The sequence below is a fragment of the Solanum dulcamara genome, chromosome 3 (assembly GCF_947179165.1).
Source record: "Solanum dulcamara chromosome 3, daSolDulc1.2, whole genome shotgun sequence".
Classification (NCBI taxonomy): domain Eukaryota; kingdom Viridiplantae; phylum Streptophyta; class Magnoliopsida; order Solanales; family Solanaceae; genus Solanum; species Solanum dulcamara.
This window is the reverse complement of record NC_077239.1, coordinates 67926218-67942751: the sequence shown is the minus strand read 5'-3', so window position 1 is coordinate 67942751 and position 16534 is coordinate 67926218. Positions and strand designations below refer to the sequence as shown.

Below are 16534 nucleotides of genomic sequence, written 5' to 3'. Positions count from 1 at the left end.
ACCTTCGAATTTAGATATTAAACATGTTTTGGAAAGCTAATACACGTACCTACAACTCTTATGTTTATGTCTTAGTCTATATCTGCTGTTATTAGGTCGATAACCGAGCATGAATCATAGGACAAATTCTGTCCAGATTCTGGATTGAAAAATCATTTATGTATAGCTGTTCGTATTTTGATGATATCTCTTTGTAGAAAATGATTTTTGAGTTGATTTCTTTTGCATTGGAAACTTAAGACAGAGATCTAAATGTTTCATGAAGGTCATAAAGTCCAGTTTTACCATTTTCATTTTTAAAATTTAGATACAACGTGAGGTACTTGACTTTCCGAATTTACTGCTTTGGTAACATGAGTCGGGTGGAAATATTCTAGGCTTATTGTCAATAATAAATCTTATTTTGTGTCAATATTTTGGATTGTTGATGTTGATTGATGATTATATGGCTGGTTTAAAAGTGGGAAAAGTGAGCGGTATAGGGGAGGTGCTGTCCAATTTTTTTAGAAATAACCTACTAACGATAGACTACGTTTTATTCTTGTCCATAGCTTAACCATAATGCTTGACGTTTTAATATAGGTTGAGATAATATTGGACAACATATACGTATAAACGCTAAAGGTATGTAAAGTTAACATTTTCTTCTTTTGGCATGATCCATATGAAACGAACGAATGACGTATGCTTAAATTCCAAAGAAACTCTTATTCGTAGATATACTCGGATGACTACCGTTCTTGATTTTCAAAATTTATATTGTTATGTCTTGACTCATGTGTATGATTCCAGCCATCCTAGTTGGTATAACTTATGTTGTGGTATAATTCATACTTTAGTATAATCCATAATTGGTGTGATTCATAATGACTATTGTCTTGGTTTTCAAATGATGGACTGTTTTGCTTATTCTATTAAGTCTCCGATAACGATCAAATTTCACAAGGTTGCTAATGATACCTTATTCGTGCATATTGTTATGGTATTATTCACCGAGTCCTACGATAGGCCGGGTATGTTATCATATATAGATTCCACTATATTATTCACCGAGTCCCTTACTAGAGGGCCGGGTACGTGATATGATAATATGATATTATGATGATATGACAATATGATTATGGCACCGAGTCCCATAATGGGCCGGGTACGGTATCAGTGTACACTACTCTATTCACCGAGTTCCTCGCTAAAGGGTCGGGTATGGTATATATATACATATAACGATATATTGATATAATTGTGACACCGAGTTCCCTAACGGGCCGGGTATGATATATGATGATGATATGCATGTATTCATTTCATAAGACACAGGTACAGTGATTAGCTCCTGAATCTTTATTGCAGATGTGATCTCCTTTACGGTATTTTATGCTTTATATACCCGGTACATAGTTCGTACTGACCCCCTTTCTTCGGGGGGCTGCATTTCATGCCTGCAGGTACAGATACTCATTTCGGAGAGCCGCCAGCTTAGGATTCTACTCAATGAGTTTGAAGTGCTCCATTGTCTCGGAGCCCAAACTTTGGGTACTAATCCTTATAATGTATATATTTGTGTATTTAGGGGTACGACGGGGCCCTGTCCCGTCATATGTTATTGTTAATCCTCTTAGAGGTCTGTAGACACATGAGTGGGTTGTATGTAAATGTTGTCTGGTGTACTAGTATTGCTTATGTTTTTGGACATTTACATTCGGAGTGAAAGCCTTGTCGGCTTACGTATTATGTTATCTTATTTTTGACAATTAAGACTCCCCAAAAAATAGCATTTTGGTATATATATAAGTGACCGTTTGAGACAACGTGCTACCCATATAAATTCTATATCGTGTTTAATTGTCGATTGACAATAGATAATATGTGTGTATACGAGTGTCCAATTCGGACACTAGTCACGGCCTACGGGGCTAGGTCGTGACAATATCTGTCTTTGGAGCAAACTTGCTTTGGAACATTTCAAGTTGCTTCATTAGTCTCATATTTTCTTGAATGAGGGCTTCGATTTTTGCATTGAGTCTTTTGAAGGCCTCAATTATCGAAGAGCAATGATCACAAAAAAATATTTTATCTGAGTTTTTCTGGATGTTATATTGAGGAGTTTGGATTGGGCTTTGTCTGAGAGCTGGTGAAATATAATAGTTTGGCCCAAGCATTCCTCTGGCATAGTCTAAAGCTTCGATAAAATTATTAAAACCTTTGAAAAGAGGGGTTTTTAACTCCATTTATTAAGTCTACTACTTCTATTCAAGTTTGAAAAACACCATTTGTCTTACCATGTATAACAACATAATATTTAAACTTATTCTCATTACTTTTATTTGAAAAGTATTGACATAAAACATTATTAGCTGCAATAAAATGTTTGTTTATTATAGGTGATCCATAGATTATCCACCAAACATTTTTGGGTTTTGTCAAAGGTACATTCTAGTATTATTCTAAAGGACAAATTAGACCGAGGATAGGAGATTAAATTAAACCTATCAAAGTAAATTTTCTCCATCATGTCTACGGTAGTTTGAGGTCTAAAATTTACCTTACCTAATAGAGTCTGGACATAAAAGTCTGGCTGGGCTATGCCCTTGTTTGCTGGTTGTTGACAGTTGGTCTCATGCTGAAAGAACATCGTATCAGTTAGTTTTAAGTTGTAATCTATTTAATTTATCAGCTAAATCGTTATCTTTTTTCTTTAACATATTCAAAAATAATATTATTATAGATAGATATAACATCCATAGAGTTTAACCACCATCTCTTATTACTAGCTTTACTATTTATTGTCTGATGAAATTTAACTCTAGCTTCACAGTCTGTTTTTATTAATATATATATATATATATATTAAATGACATCAGAAAAATCCACATATGTAATTATCAATCTGAACTGGTGGTACTATATATATATATATGAAATGACATCAGAAAAATCCACATATGCAATTATCAATCTGAACTGGTGGTACTATATATATATATATGAAATGACATCAGAAAAATCCACATATGTAATTATCAATCTGAACTGGTGGTACTATATATATATATGCTTTGTCAGCCAATTAAAGAACATAGAATATATGGTTATGAAGAGCTTCAAAATACTTCTTCCGTAGCAGATCATGTAAATACCTTTAATTCATGAGTATGAAATTTAAGAAAAAAAAGAAAGTTTTTTGTAAGTTATAATTTAAATAAGTCATAAATATTTATATAACTATAAATTATTTTATTAAAAATAAATAAAAATTTTTTAAATTAAATTGTTATTAAATATAATAAAATATTAATTATTTTTTAAAATTAAAAAGAAAAGCATAGCATACTCCTTAAAAATAGAGGGGAATCAAAGATTTAAAATAAGTATGATTTTATTAATTATATATATCCATTTTAAATGTTGTAAATAATCCTCTAATTGTGCAAAATGTATATATCACTTTTATAGGGCTTAATATATAGATATTGAATAATGTAAAGATTAATTATATAGGATCTAAATATGTAAGCTTTAATTATTTATATATTAGTTGTTTTATTTTTTATGTTTGAATAAAATAATACTATATAGATTTTCTTATTCCTCAAAAAAGTGAAAACAAAATTAAGACCAAGATTTGTGTAGTGATCATCATACTCGGCTTTGATATGTTTGTTGGATTTCTTATTCAAAGAAGGATAAAGTTGTGACATGTATTATTTGTCACAGAAAAATTCAATTCAATGATAAATTTTCTGTTAGGATCAAAAATATTAGGTGTCATGCAAAAGCTAACAAAGCAAACCTTGAATGACCATTAGTAAAAAGACAAACGAGAAATATATCAAAAAGAGACACAAATATTTAACGTAGTTCGATCAACCGACCTACATCCACAAGAGGAGATGAGTAGTCCACTATAAATATGAGAGTACAAAATATCGAGAGAAATAATCTCACACAATTCACTCGAAATATAATGAGGTTCACACAATTGATAACGTATCACTTGTGTCTCACAGTTTCTCCCTCCACATAGAACTCTCAAAGCCCCCTAGGACTATATTGTGAATGCTACCAAGTTAGAAAGAATAAGTCTCTATTTATAGAGTCATAAATCTTTCCTACAAGAAAAATGATTAGTCAAATATGAAGACATTGTGTTTTCCTTTTAGAAAAAAAAATCGAATTATATTAAAAAAATCAGAGCAAACACCGAACATTTTAAACAAATAATTGGACAAACATCACACTACGTTTATAATTCTGTGTGAATTATTATCACTATTATATCCTAGAAATCAAGAATGAATGTCCACGTGGTGCCAATATAGGTGGGGTCCACACGTTTTATTTTCTTAATTTCTGCAAAAGAAATGACAGAGACCGTAATTCACACCTATCGATGTGTTCTCGATGTCGTTTGGTAGCTGAAACGTATGATTTCTTAAATTTATTAGAATATTTTATTTTGACACGATTCGAACTCTTGGAAATTGAATGACTTTTCCAACATACTGGATAACATATCTATCTATCTATTTATTTATATCTATATTATTATAAAAATATAAATATAAATATTATTTATCCAAAAATATTCACTAAATGTTGATTTTTTATTTGCTTTATTAAATCAAAATTTTCTCTATTTAAAAAATTACTAATGGGTATAAATGTAATTTTGTGCTAGGACTAAATAAAATATATTTTTATTAGGACTAAATTTATTACAGAATACATATTATCCTACTAATACTAGGATTTAACATTAAATCTATTTCAAGTAAACTATAAGTAAGGAATTTCTACACGGTTTATAACATTGGTTGACAAAAATTACTATTAAATATTGAACGATTTTTATATCCTTAATGAGTAAATATTTAATAGTTACAACTTTAATTAATTTCAAAGTCTTACATATTTGCATAATAATTAAATAAAAATTATTTTTAAAAAATAGTAAATGAGAATTTTGCCTATTGTTAAAAAATAGTAAATGAGAATTTTGCCTATTGTTAAAAAATAGTAAATGATAAAGTCAGATCCAGGGTCTGATGTCGGGGTCGGGTTTCGTGTCGGAGGTCAGGCTCTAGTGGCGTCAGATCTCATTTCAAAAGTCGGGTGCAGGGTCGAATTTTGAATTGGAAGTCTAGTTTCAATTCGAGATTTGGATCGGGTCCTAGGTCGGAAGTCGGGTCCCAAATCAGTGTTAGGGTCAGATATCGAGGTTGAATGTCGGGGTCGAGTTTTGAGTCGGATCCAGAGTCGAATATCGATATTGGATCTCGGGTCAGACATCGGATCTCGAGTTGAATCCTGGGATAAGTGTTGGATCAGGTTCTGGGTCAGGAATCGGGGTCGAGTCTTGGTTCGAAAATTGAGTCTTGATTTAGGTGTCGGGAGTTGAGGTTGGATGTCGAGTCGAGTCCCGAGTTGGGTGTTGGGATGGGACTTCGGAGTTCTTTTTTATATGATAATTGATAGGGAGTAATGTGCAAAGCATAGACACTAGTATATATATATGCCTTCTTCTTTATCAGAATATGTATATATTGTAACCATATCCGGGGTGTGGTTAATGAAATATTGTTAAGAATATAGGTTAAGGGAAAGAGATGAACAAGGTAAGTTAAAAAAAATAATTAAAAGTAAAAACGGGAAGAAACATAAGTTAAATTATCAAACAAAGGACTGAAAACATGATAAGACTATATGAGAGAGAGAATACTAAGTAGAATTTACAATAATATTCGAACACGCCGCTTATAATCTTGTTATATTAAAGTCATTTTATATTGTAACTCTTTACTAAATATTTTATATTGTAAAAACGGGAAAAAACATAGGTTAAATTATCAAACTAAAGGCTGAAAACATGATAAGACTATATGAGAGATGGAGTACTGAATAAGATTTACAGCAATATTCGAACACACTGCTTATACTCTTGTTATATTAAAATCATTTTATATTGTAACTCTTTACTAAATATTTTATATTGATATCAGAGCGAGAAGTTTTTGGGAAATACCTATTTAATTAGAAGGCCATTAAAAAATATAAAGACATATACAACTATTAAGAACGACTTACAATGTATGTATTGGGAATATGAAAGACTAAACCATACTAAGGAAGCTAACAAAAGACTTGATCATCTAATAACAATAATCTCTAGATTAGAATATAAATTGATTCCATACCTTAAATCTAGAAAAAATATATGAAAAGACATCCTTTCTTCCAGGCTATAAGATCAAGATATTGGTATCTAAATAGAGAAATTAAAGATAGACAAATTGAGCGTAACAAATTAAAAGCCTTAACTTTGTACTTGAAAGTAGTAGAGACTATAGACATAGTAGCTCACATATATACCCATGAAATACAACGATTTGTTAATCCAAAGTTTATGAGTGCGATTAAGTGGGAGTTACAAAGTATAGAAAGCGATATTGCATAGTATAATAAGAGAATAACATTTCAGCGAAATTGGGTTAAGTCATTTTATGTCGTATTAGGATAAATTTATGAAAGATTTACCATTATTTCAAAGACCTAGGCAAATTCATCAGTGGCTCTACGAAGAATTACAACATAAATCTGAGTTAACAAGAACATAAGAAATTCTGCAAAGGTATCTAAAAGAATACAAAACGACCTGAATAGTAAAACATCTTTAGAAGAAAGTGCTCTTATAATTAGACAAGCTAATTTAAAACAGGACTAAGAAAATCTTGAAAGAGATATAGAAAACTCTAATCACAGAATAAAGTACTATCAAAGAAATGTAATAATCCTGAAGGTCATTTTCGATAAAATTATTGTTGTACCCCTCCTGCAAGTTGCCCCCAGTCATTTTAGATTGGATTTGAAAGTTGTTTTTTGTAAATCTTGTGAAAAGTTGAGGTTTTGATAGAGAAATGAGTTTTAAAGGCTTAAGTTGTCAATTTTTGAGTTTTCAAGTCATTTGGTGTTTCGAGTCTCGGAATGGAATTCCATCAATTTCATCAGTTTCATAATGTGGAAATTAGTTTGGGAGAATTTTTGAAAAAATCTTTGGAGTTGAAACGTGGAATTTAAGTCTGAAGTTGGAAATTGAGTTAAAGTTTGGTCCAAGTTTGACTTTGGTCAACATTTGGGGTTCGGGTGCTCGGATTGGATTTCTGATGATTCCAATGATTTTGAAAGTGATTCTAACGCTAGAAAGGGCTTCGTTGTAGTTTTTTGAAGTCCCGAGCTCGTTTTGGTATTTTGGAGGCTTAAGTTAGTTTAGTTGCGACTTTTTGAGTTTCATATCAAGAAGACCTCAAATTTGAATTCCGTCAGTTTTATTAAGTTCAAAATATCATTTTCAAGCTAGTAGCATATTTGGTTTGTATTCGAAAAGTTCCGAACGAGTTTTGGGTGAATTTTTAAGCTTCTTGAGTGTTTTGATGTTATTTCAGCAAATTGTGGCAACTAAAAGGTTTATTATTAGTTTTAAAAATAAAAAATTATTCTAAAACTTCTAAAATTTTGAGCATGAATTATAGGACTTATCTGCAAAGTTTAGTGCATTTTCGCTAAGCCGAGATTGGACTTTTATAGCAAAATAAGAAATAATTGTTTACCAAGAAGAAATGATATTTGACTGGGCAAACGAGTTCAAAATTGAGTTTCGATTGAATGAGAAAGTCCGTGTCATTATTTAAGACATTTAGGAGAAAGAATCGGGTAATTTTTCTATTGTACGAGGAAGTTACGACCTTTTTAGTAAGGAATTAGCTGCTGATCTAGTGCGAAAACACAACTATTGCTGATATTTAAAATTTCAAGCTGAGTTCATTTGGTATTTTTAGCATATTGGGAGTTCTAGAGCTCGGAATGGAGTGATTTTTGCGGCATTATTCTCGAATTAATATGAGGGTTAGTATCCGATCTTTAATTCCATATTTTCTTATTATTTCTTCATCTGATTTGTTTTTCTTATCCATGAAATTTGTTGGAGAAAATTGAGGTTTTATCGATTTGGACTACATTTTTGATAAAAAAGATATATTTAGGATCCTTGTGTTATGGGTAACCTGATTTTGACATAAATTTATCGATTCATCGATTATTTTCATCATATTAACCACGTATAATTTTAATTTTTATGGTAAAGTTAAAGTTTTTCAAATTGAGGATTTCAAAGTCGATTTTAACTCCATTTTTGATGAAATTTCATATTTGAAATTTCCTAAATATGAGTAAGATATTTTTTAAGAAATATTTCAGATTTGAGTTGGGGTTTTGAGATCTGAATATTAGGGGTTTTCTCAAAAATATGGAATTTAGTAAAATTGGTGTGTGAGGGCTGATTTCAATTCCAAATTTTAAATTGGTTTTCAACATTAGTTTCTAAATTCTTCAAGGATCGTTTTCATATAAAAATTTCTGGATTTTCTTTTCATTTTAGAAATTGGGTTTTTCAGGTATTTTTGGTCAGTTTCGGCTGGTTTTTCAAAAATATTGATTTGGATATAGTTATACTCGTGTTCTTATTGTGATTGCATATTTGAATAAACTATCTTGTTTCGTAATGTCGGCGTAAGGGCAATGCTCAAATTTCAGAGTAGTTAGAGGTTGAATTTGAGGTAAGTAAATTTCTAAACCTATTCTAAAGCTTGTAGGATCATGTATTCATGTTTTATGTGTTGAGGATTGATAGAAGGTGGTGTTAAGAACTATTGATATTCAAATGAACTTGATGATAAAGAGTGGAAAATAAATAAAAAAATTGAGATGAGATGACATGTGGTGTTCGATGTGATAGAAGATTGGGCTTGTTGTGAATATTTGGATATATTTATATGTTATTGATATGATATTTGATTAATTGGGTGATTGTGTACTATATGATATTATATGTGAATATCCATTATGTTTTCACTCATTACTTGTACATACACTTATCTGTGATGACTGAGAATGTGATATGAGTGAGATACTGGATATTGAGACCGATGTTTCTACCGGCTGAGGTGATTTGTCGAGGTCTTTTTCAATGGATGTTATAGCCGTGGTCTTTTTCGGCAAATACATGATCTTTGTGGGGATCCCATAGGTTCCGGTTTGAGGCGGTCGACGGATGTGTATCATTAGGTAGACATTCATCACGATATGTGACATTGCATTGCATTTGTTGCATCATACATCTTTTGTCATTGTGGATGATTTTACCCCTGATATTCCCTGATTTGTATTATTGATTATGCTGATTTGCTTGCGAATTAGATTGTACTGTTGTTGAGGCATATGAATATTGTGCTGTTAGACCTGTTAGATTGGGCTGATTTCTGTGCAGGTTGTAGTTTGGGGGTTGGATGGTGTGGCAGGAGTACGTGTATTTAACTAGCTTTGCTTAGTCTTAGTTGTTTACTTGTTGTGTACTGCGTTGTTGGTACTCACTTCTTAATAGCTACACTTATATAAGTTCTGAACTCGGAAAGTGACCCAGCTTTTCTTATTTTCATCCGAGTCTTGTGAGGTAATTCGAGAGGTAGCTGTTGATGCCGACCATCTTTTCTAATCCTCTTTACTTATTACTTTATTCTATTCGAGAGACAAATATTGAGACTTGTATTTATTTCGTATCTTAATTAGAAGGCTTGTACATGTGACAACCAGTTCGTGGGAGATTTTGTAGTTGACTAAGTTATCGCTTTATCTATATTTATTTATCTAAACTGTCTTCTGCTTTTACCTTCCGCATTTATTGGGTTTAGGCTGACTTGTCTGGTGGAAAATGACAAATGCCATCACGCTTGGTTTTGGATCGTGACAAGAATAAGTCAGAGAATTCCTTTAGGCTCGGAACTATATGCCTCTTGAATATTTTCAAAGAATAAAACTATGGTATAACTGGCTTTACGACGAAGTACAACATAGATTTGATTTAAGACAGTCAGAAAAGCGTTTGAAAGAACATTTAGAGTGGGTACAAAAAAAATTAGATAAAATTATAAATAATAAATTGTATTTAGACAAATTGTTTTTAGACTCTTTAAAACGACATCAAGCTAGTCTAATTATAGAATTAGAAAATATTAATAAAGACATAGGATATTGTAATAGTAGAATAAATTACCACAAGAAAATCTGTAAGGTAAACGTTTCTTTAGGATAATATTGCAAGGATAGATTCTCTGAAATATTTAGAATATTTAAATTTAAGAATTCACCTTGAAAAGAAATACAGCGCTTTAAAGAAAATACAGTAATAAATTGTAACTTTAGAAAGGAAAACATATATTACACTCTGAAGACAAACAGTATAATACCTTAATAAACTTAATAATAAATTTTAGTGATAAAGTTCAAGAACAAGACAAAAATATAGTTAGATTTCTAGAAGTAATAGAAACTACCCATGGCACGACCCCGACTCGCCATGAATGACACCTACTCTAATTCTCCGGTGGAAGAACCATTCTAACAGCCCAACAACAGCTATCACAATCTATACAGAAGCTTAAAGATGTAGAAGAAGGTTTAAATTAAAGATAAATGCTGAGTTTCCATAAACTCAGAAACCAACTAGTTATAAACCCAAATTATGCGGAAGTAAACACACCCTAGGAACTGAAAGTCGTCCATACCAAAAATCTAACTAATAATCAATATAAGAAGGGAAACACTTCCAAAACCAAGTCATAATAGTAAAACAATGTCTGGAATCTTTGTCCTGAAAAAGGGACTAGAACATAGAAGAGTCCATGGCAGCTTGAAACAAACATCTCACCTTTAAACTCGAATAGGCTCACTCTTCTAACCGAAGTCTCTCCGCAGCTGGCTGAATATGCCCTGTACTCAAAAAAATGATAAAACAAGAGTAGTATCAGTATACAAAAATAATGGTGTACTGGTAGGATCATGCGATTAGCCTGTAAGCGGGTCATAGATAAGTAAATTCAACACAATAGGCATATACATATACAGAATAAGTCACCTAATCTCAAGTTCAACTATATTTAGAAATATTATAGCTTAATATCCTCCACATACTATAACTTCACACAAAGGCCCTCTCAGGGTATCTACAAACAATTAAATTTGTGTTTGAAATGTGACACTCGATCCAAATATGTGTCGGAATATGACACCCGATCCAATTATGTATCGAAATGTGTCACCCGATCCAATTATGTGTTAGAACGTGACAACCGATCCAAATATATGTTGGAATATGACACCCAATCCAAGCATACCACAATCGCAATTACATTCAGTATTTACAACATTTATATCACCAATAACAAGTTCATCATAAAAACAGGTCAACAAGTGATCATTTCATACATAATCTAGCATGTTTACTTATTCATATACACACATGCTTGTCGCGAAGCAATTTAACAAGTATATGAAACACATACGGCAAACTAGACCATCACTACCTCAAATTCATGCTTTAACAATCTTATAATGATAGAGCCTCCCTTTCCGGGTTTATTCTTCTCATTTTTGGTCTAGAAAATGATAAATACATAAAAAAGAACAATACAATGACCTAACTATCATGAAATATAATACAATTCACACTTTAGGTCAAACCCATGATCCTAACCTGACCCTAGAGCTATTTTCCACCATAGTTTTTCAGTTCAAACCCTCCCCCACACTTTAGGTCAAACCCATGATCCTAACCTGACCCTAGAGCTATTTTTCACCATAGTTTTTCAGTTCAAACCCTCCCCCAATGATTACCCACTATACTTTTTAGGTTCTAGGAATCAAAGTATGAATTTAGAGAGTAAAATCCTTATCTTAAGCGTGTAAATCCATGGAAACTTGATAGAATTCGCCCTAGGTCACCTCTCAAAGTCTAAGAAACCGATTTTGTAGAAAAAGACCATTTCTAGACTTTGTCACGATTGTCCCACTCTGATGTAAATAATCCCGCTCTGGCGGTATATATGGAAAAAATAAACTCGGAGTTTGTTCTCCAAGCCCCCATTTTCATAACACACCCCTCCCAAAGATGTATTAAAATATACCGTTCATACCACCTTTGATTTCAGGAGTTTTACTCGCCCGAATGCAATTTTGTAAAGCCGTAAATTCTCCATATTGTCTTGGCTATCAGCCTATCCAATAAAATTAGAGGTTTGACCTCCTATCATTCACATGATTGCCCTAGACTTCACCTGACTTAGAATTCATCCAAGTTTGGCCTAGGCTAAGTTTTTCCGAAGTTACTACCCGAAGTTTTCTAGCTCAAAATCCTTCCCCATTGGCTTATTCCTAACGACGAGGATAAGTCATTACAATAGATACCAATTTACCCATCACTCATACCTGAGTGACTAACTAGGGAAAATAGGGCTAAAGTAAAGATAGAGTAGTACCTGTTTCGTCGAACAGTTGAGGATACTTGTCTCGCGTGTATTTCTTAGTCTACAAAGCAGCTTCCTCTACAGAATGATGTTTCCATTTTACTTTAACCATATTGATATCCTTAGTCCTCAACTTCCGGACATCACCAATCAAGAATTGCAATAGGCTCCTCCTCATACTGAAGTTCCTTGTCTAATAACACCAAGTCCCATTTAATGTTGCAGTCTCCATCTCCATGGTACTTTTTCAGCATGGACACATGGAACACTGGGTGTAACCTAGACAAGTTAGGTGGTAAGGTCAATCTATACACCACTGATCCTACACAGTTAAGAATTTTGAAAGGGCCAATATAACGAGGATTGAGTTTGCCCTTTTTGCCAAAGCTTATCATCCTTTTTAATAGGTGACAATTTTAGAAGTACTCGTTCACTAGTCTCGAATGTTATCACTTACTTCTCGGTCAACATACTTCTTCTGATGACTTTGAGCCACTAGAAACTTATCTTGGATGCTTCTTACCTTATCTTGATCATCCCTAGCTAAGTCAACCCCAAATGGCTCCATTTCCTCAACCTTGAACCACCCTATGGGAGACCTGCATCCCTTTCTATAAAAGGCTTTGAATGGTGCCATATCAATACTAGAGTGGTAGCTATTTTTATAAGAGAACTCATACGAGACAAGAACTTATCCCATTGTCCCCCAAAGTCTATAACACACGCTCTAAGCATATCATCCAGCACCTGGATAGTCCTTTTCGACTACCCGTCTGTCTGTGGATGGAAAGTCGTACTGAAAGTAAGTTGGGGGCCTAACTCTTCATGTAAATTCCCTCAAAATTTGGAAGTGAACTTTGTACCACAGTCTAAAATAATAGAAAGGGGCATCTTGTGCAGCCTTACTATCTCCTTCACATAAATACTGGCCAGTTGTTGTGCATTGTAGTCTATGCTAACTGGAATAAAGTGCTCTAACTTTATTAACATGTCAACCACCATCCATATGGAGTCATATTTTCCAAGGTCTTGGGAAGGCCCACCACAAAATACATGGTTATTCTCTTCCACTTTCATTCAGGAATTGGAATTGTTTGAAGCAAACCTGCAAGTCTTTGGTGCTCGTATTTCACCTGTTGGCAGATCTAAAACTTGGCTACGTATTCAACTATGTCTTTCTTCATACTAGACCACCAATACATCCATTTTAAGTCTTGATACATCTTAGTCACTCCCTAGTGAATAGAGTATCGTGAACTATGAGATTCAGAAAAGATCTTTTTAATTAGTCCATCTATCCGGGGAACACAAATCCTTCCCCTAAAGTGAAGCACCCCACTTGCATCAGGTGTTGAGTCTTGAGCCTTGCCCATCAACACTTTTTCTCTACTTTCATTTAAGTTAATCTCTTCAAACTCTTGGTATTGATCTTTTCTATAAAAGTGGGCCTTAGATTAACTCCGACTATTATCCCACCTTACTCTGAGATTCCTAGCCTCATGAACCTTGCCTCCAAGGCCTGAATCTCCCTAGTCAGGGGCTGCTTAAGATCCCCTAAATAAGATAATTTTCCCATGCTCACCGATTTTTGGCTTAATGCATATGCTAACACATTAGCCTTAATTGGATGGTACTAGATAGTGACATCATAGTCCTTAAGCAACTCCATCCATCTTTATAGTCTCAAATTCAACTCCTTCTGGATAAACACATGTTATAAACTGCGGTGATCAGTGAACACCTTACACTTGACATCATATAGATAATGTCTCCAGATTTTCAGTGCAAACCAGACTTTGCTATGTCAATAGTCAATAGGATAGAGAAAGAAAGAGAACAGCAAGAGGAGGCCAGACAAGAAACTCAATTCTGCACTGCTTCTGAGTCGTCAGACTTATCCACTAAGGGATTCCACTACCGATGCCAAATCCAAGTCTTGAGTCGGGTAGTTCATCTCATGCACTTTCAATTGTCATGAAACATATGCTACAATATTCTTATCCTGCATTAACACAATATCCAAATCAGAATGTGAAGTATCACAATAAAAAATGAAGTCTTTACCTTTGACCAGCAGGGTTAGATTTGGTGTTGTGGTCAGAAAAATCTTGAGCTTTTGAAAGCTCTCTTCACACTTGTCAGTCCACTCAAATGACACTTCCTTTTTAGTCAACCTGGTCAAGTGAGTAGCAATAGAAACAAGGTTTTTCATGAAACACCAATAGTAATTGGCCACCCCCATAAAATTACTAGCCTCGATCATAGAACTGGGCCTAGCGCAATTCTTAACTGCCTCAATCTTTTGTAGGCCCACCATTACCCCTTCTTTTGAAATAACATGACCTAAAAAGGCAAACGAAGGCAGCCAAAATTCACACTTAGACAATTCTGTATACAACCTTTGTCTTTCCAAAACTCCCAACACAATTCAAAGATGAACTGCATGTTCCTGTTCACTCTTTGAATACACCAATATATCATCTATAAACACTATCATGAATGAATTCAGGAACGGTTTGAACACCCCATTCATCAAACTCATGAAGGTTGTAGATGCATTGGTCAACCCAAAGGACATTACTAAATATTCATAGTGCCCATACCTGGTCCTGGAAGCTGTTTTGGGCATATCCTCAGGCCCAATTTTAGCTGATGATACCCAGCCCTAAGATCAATCTTTGGGAAGATTGAATCACTTTGCAAGTGGTTAAAAAATTCATCAATACGAGGCAAAGGATTGTTTTTCCTGATGGTGACCTTATTAAGTTGTTGTTAGTCAATGCACATTCTCATACTACCATCTTTTTTCTTGACAAATAACACCGGATCACCCTAAGAAAAAGCACTAAGACGAATGAACCCCTTGTCAAGAATCTCCTGAATCTAAGCCTTAAGCTCTCTCAACTCTACCGGAGCCATACGGCAGGGAGGAATGAAAATTTGATGGGTACCTCGTTCTAGGTCAATACAAATATCTATATCTGGGTCAGGAGACATACCAGGAAAGTCTGACGTGAAAACTTCCAGAAATTCACTCACTACTGGAATAGACTCAATAGTAGGAGACTCTACATTGACATCTCAGATAGGGGCCAAATAAGCTAAACAACCCTGCCCCACCATTTTTCTAGCCTGGAGAAAGGATATGAACTTAACTGGCTCAGACTTGTACATCCCTTTCCACTTTAACCTTTTCCTCCCCAGGATCTCTAGAGCCATAGTTTTTGCATTGGATTTCAGTACAACAAAGTAGGAGGACAACCAAGTCTTGCCTAAGATCACTTCAAAATTTGTCATATCTAAGATTACTAAGTCAACCCAAGTCTGGTATCCCATAAACACAACAGAACAAGCACGATACACATGTGTGACTATGCTTGACTCTCTAACAGGGGTAGAAATATGAATAGGGATATCATATATATCACACAATACATTAAAAACCAAGTCATATTTCACAGACACATAAGAATAAATAGAACCCGGATCAAACAAAATAGTAGCCATCCGTTCACAAACAAGAATAGTACATATGATAACTGCATCCGATACCTCTTCCTCGGCCTTACCCAAAAATGCATAAACCTGAGTCCGATCATACTGATGGGCTACTTTCCTACCTGGCTAGGCTGCTCATCGACCTGCACTACCATTACTTCGGCTCCCACGGCCTCTTAAATTGCCTCTTCGTCCAGCCTGTGGACGTCCTCTACCATTGCCCTCTCCAGCTACTGAGACCACTACTCCGGCCTATTGTAGGGCTGAAACTGTCCCGCAGGGGTGAGGGCACTCCCTTCATATATGGTCCAGCTCTCCATAATTAAAATAACTGCAATAAAAGGATGGGCAATTACCTTGGAATGATGCTCCTTGACCCTCATGGGCCGGATGCTGCTGTGGAGTTCCTAAAAAACTGCCAGTAGAAGCGACAGTGCTAACTGAATTGGCTGGGCTACAATCACCAACCTGACTGACCCACTGGAATATGATCCCTAGAAGTTACCTGTACTCTTAGGCTTCTTAGACAAAGTTGTAGCTTGCCCATATTTCTTCACACCTTTCACGTTCTTAAAAATATTTGTGACCTCATTGAAAGTCCTACCGGATAAAGTATATAGATAGAAAGTACCTGCAACTTGGAGTTCAACACCTTCACGAACAACCTGATCCTCTCCTTTTCTGTA

General features: G+C 34.3%; 1 long non-coding RNA gene across 1 annotated transcript; it reads left to right on the top strand.

Moving 5' to 3' along the window:
• The first annotated feature begins 589 nt into the window (after positions 1-589).
• On the top strand, positions 590-1751 carry LOC129881709 (uncharacterized). Its single transcript, XR_008765678.1, has 2 exons — positions 590-624; positions 1446-1751. It is a non-coding gene; the product is annotated as an uncharacterized LOC129881709 (long non-coding RNA).
• Positions 1752-16534: the final 14783 nt, after the last annotated feature.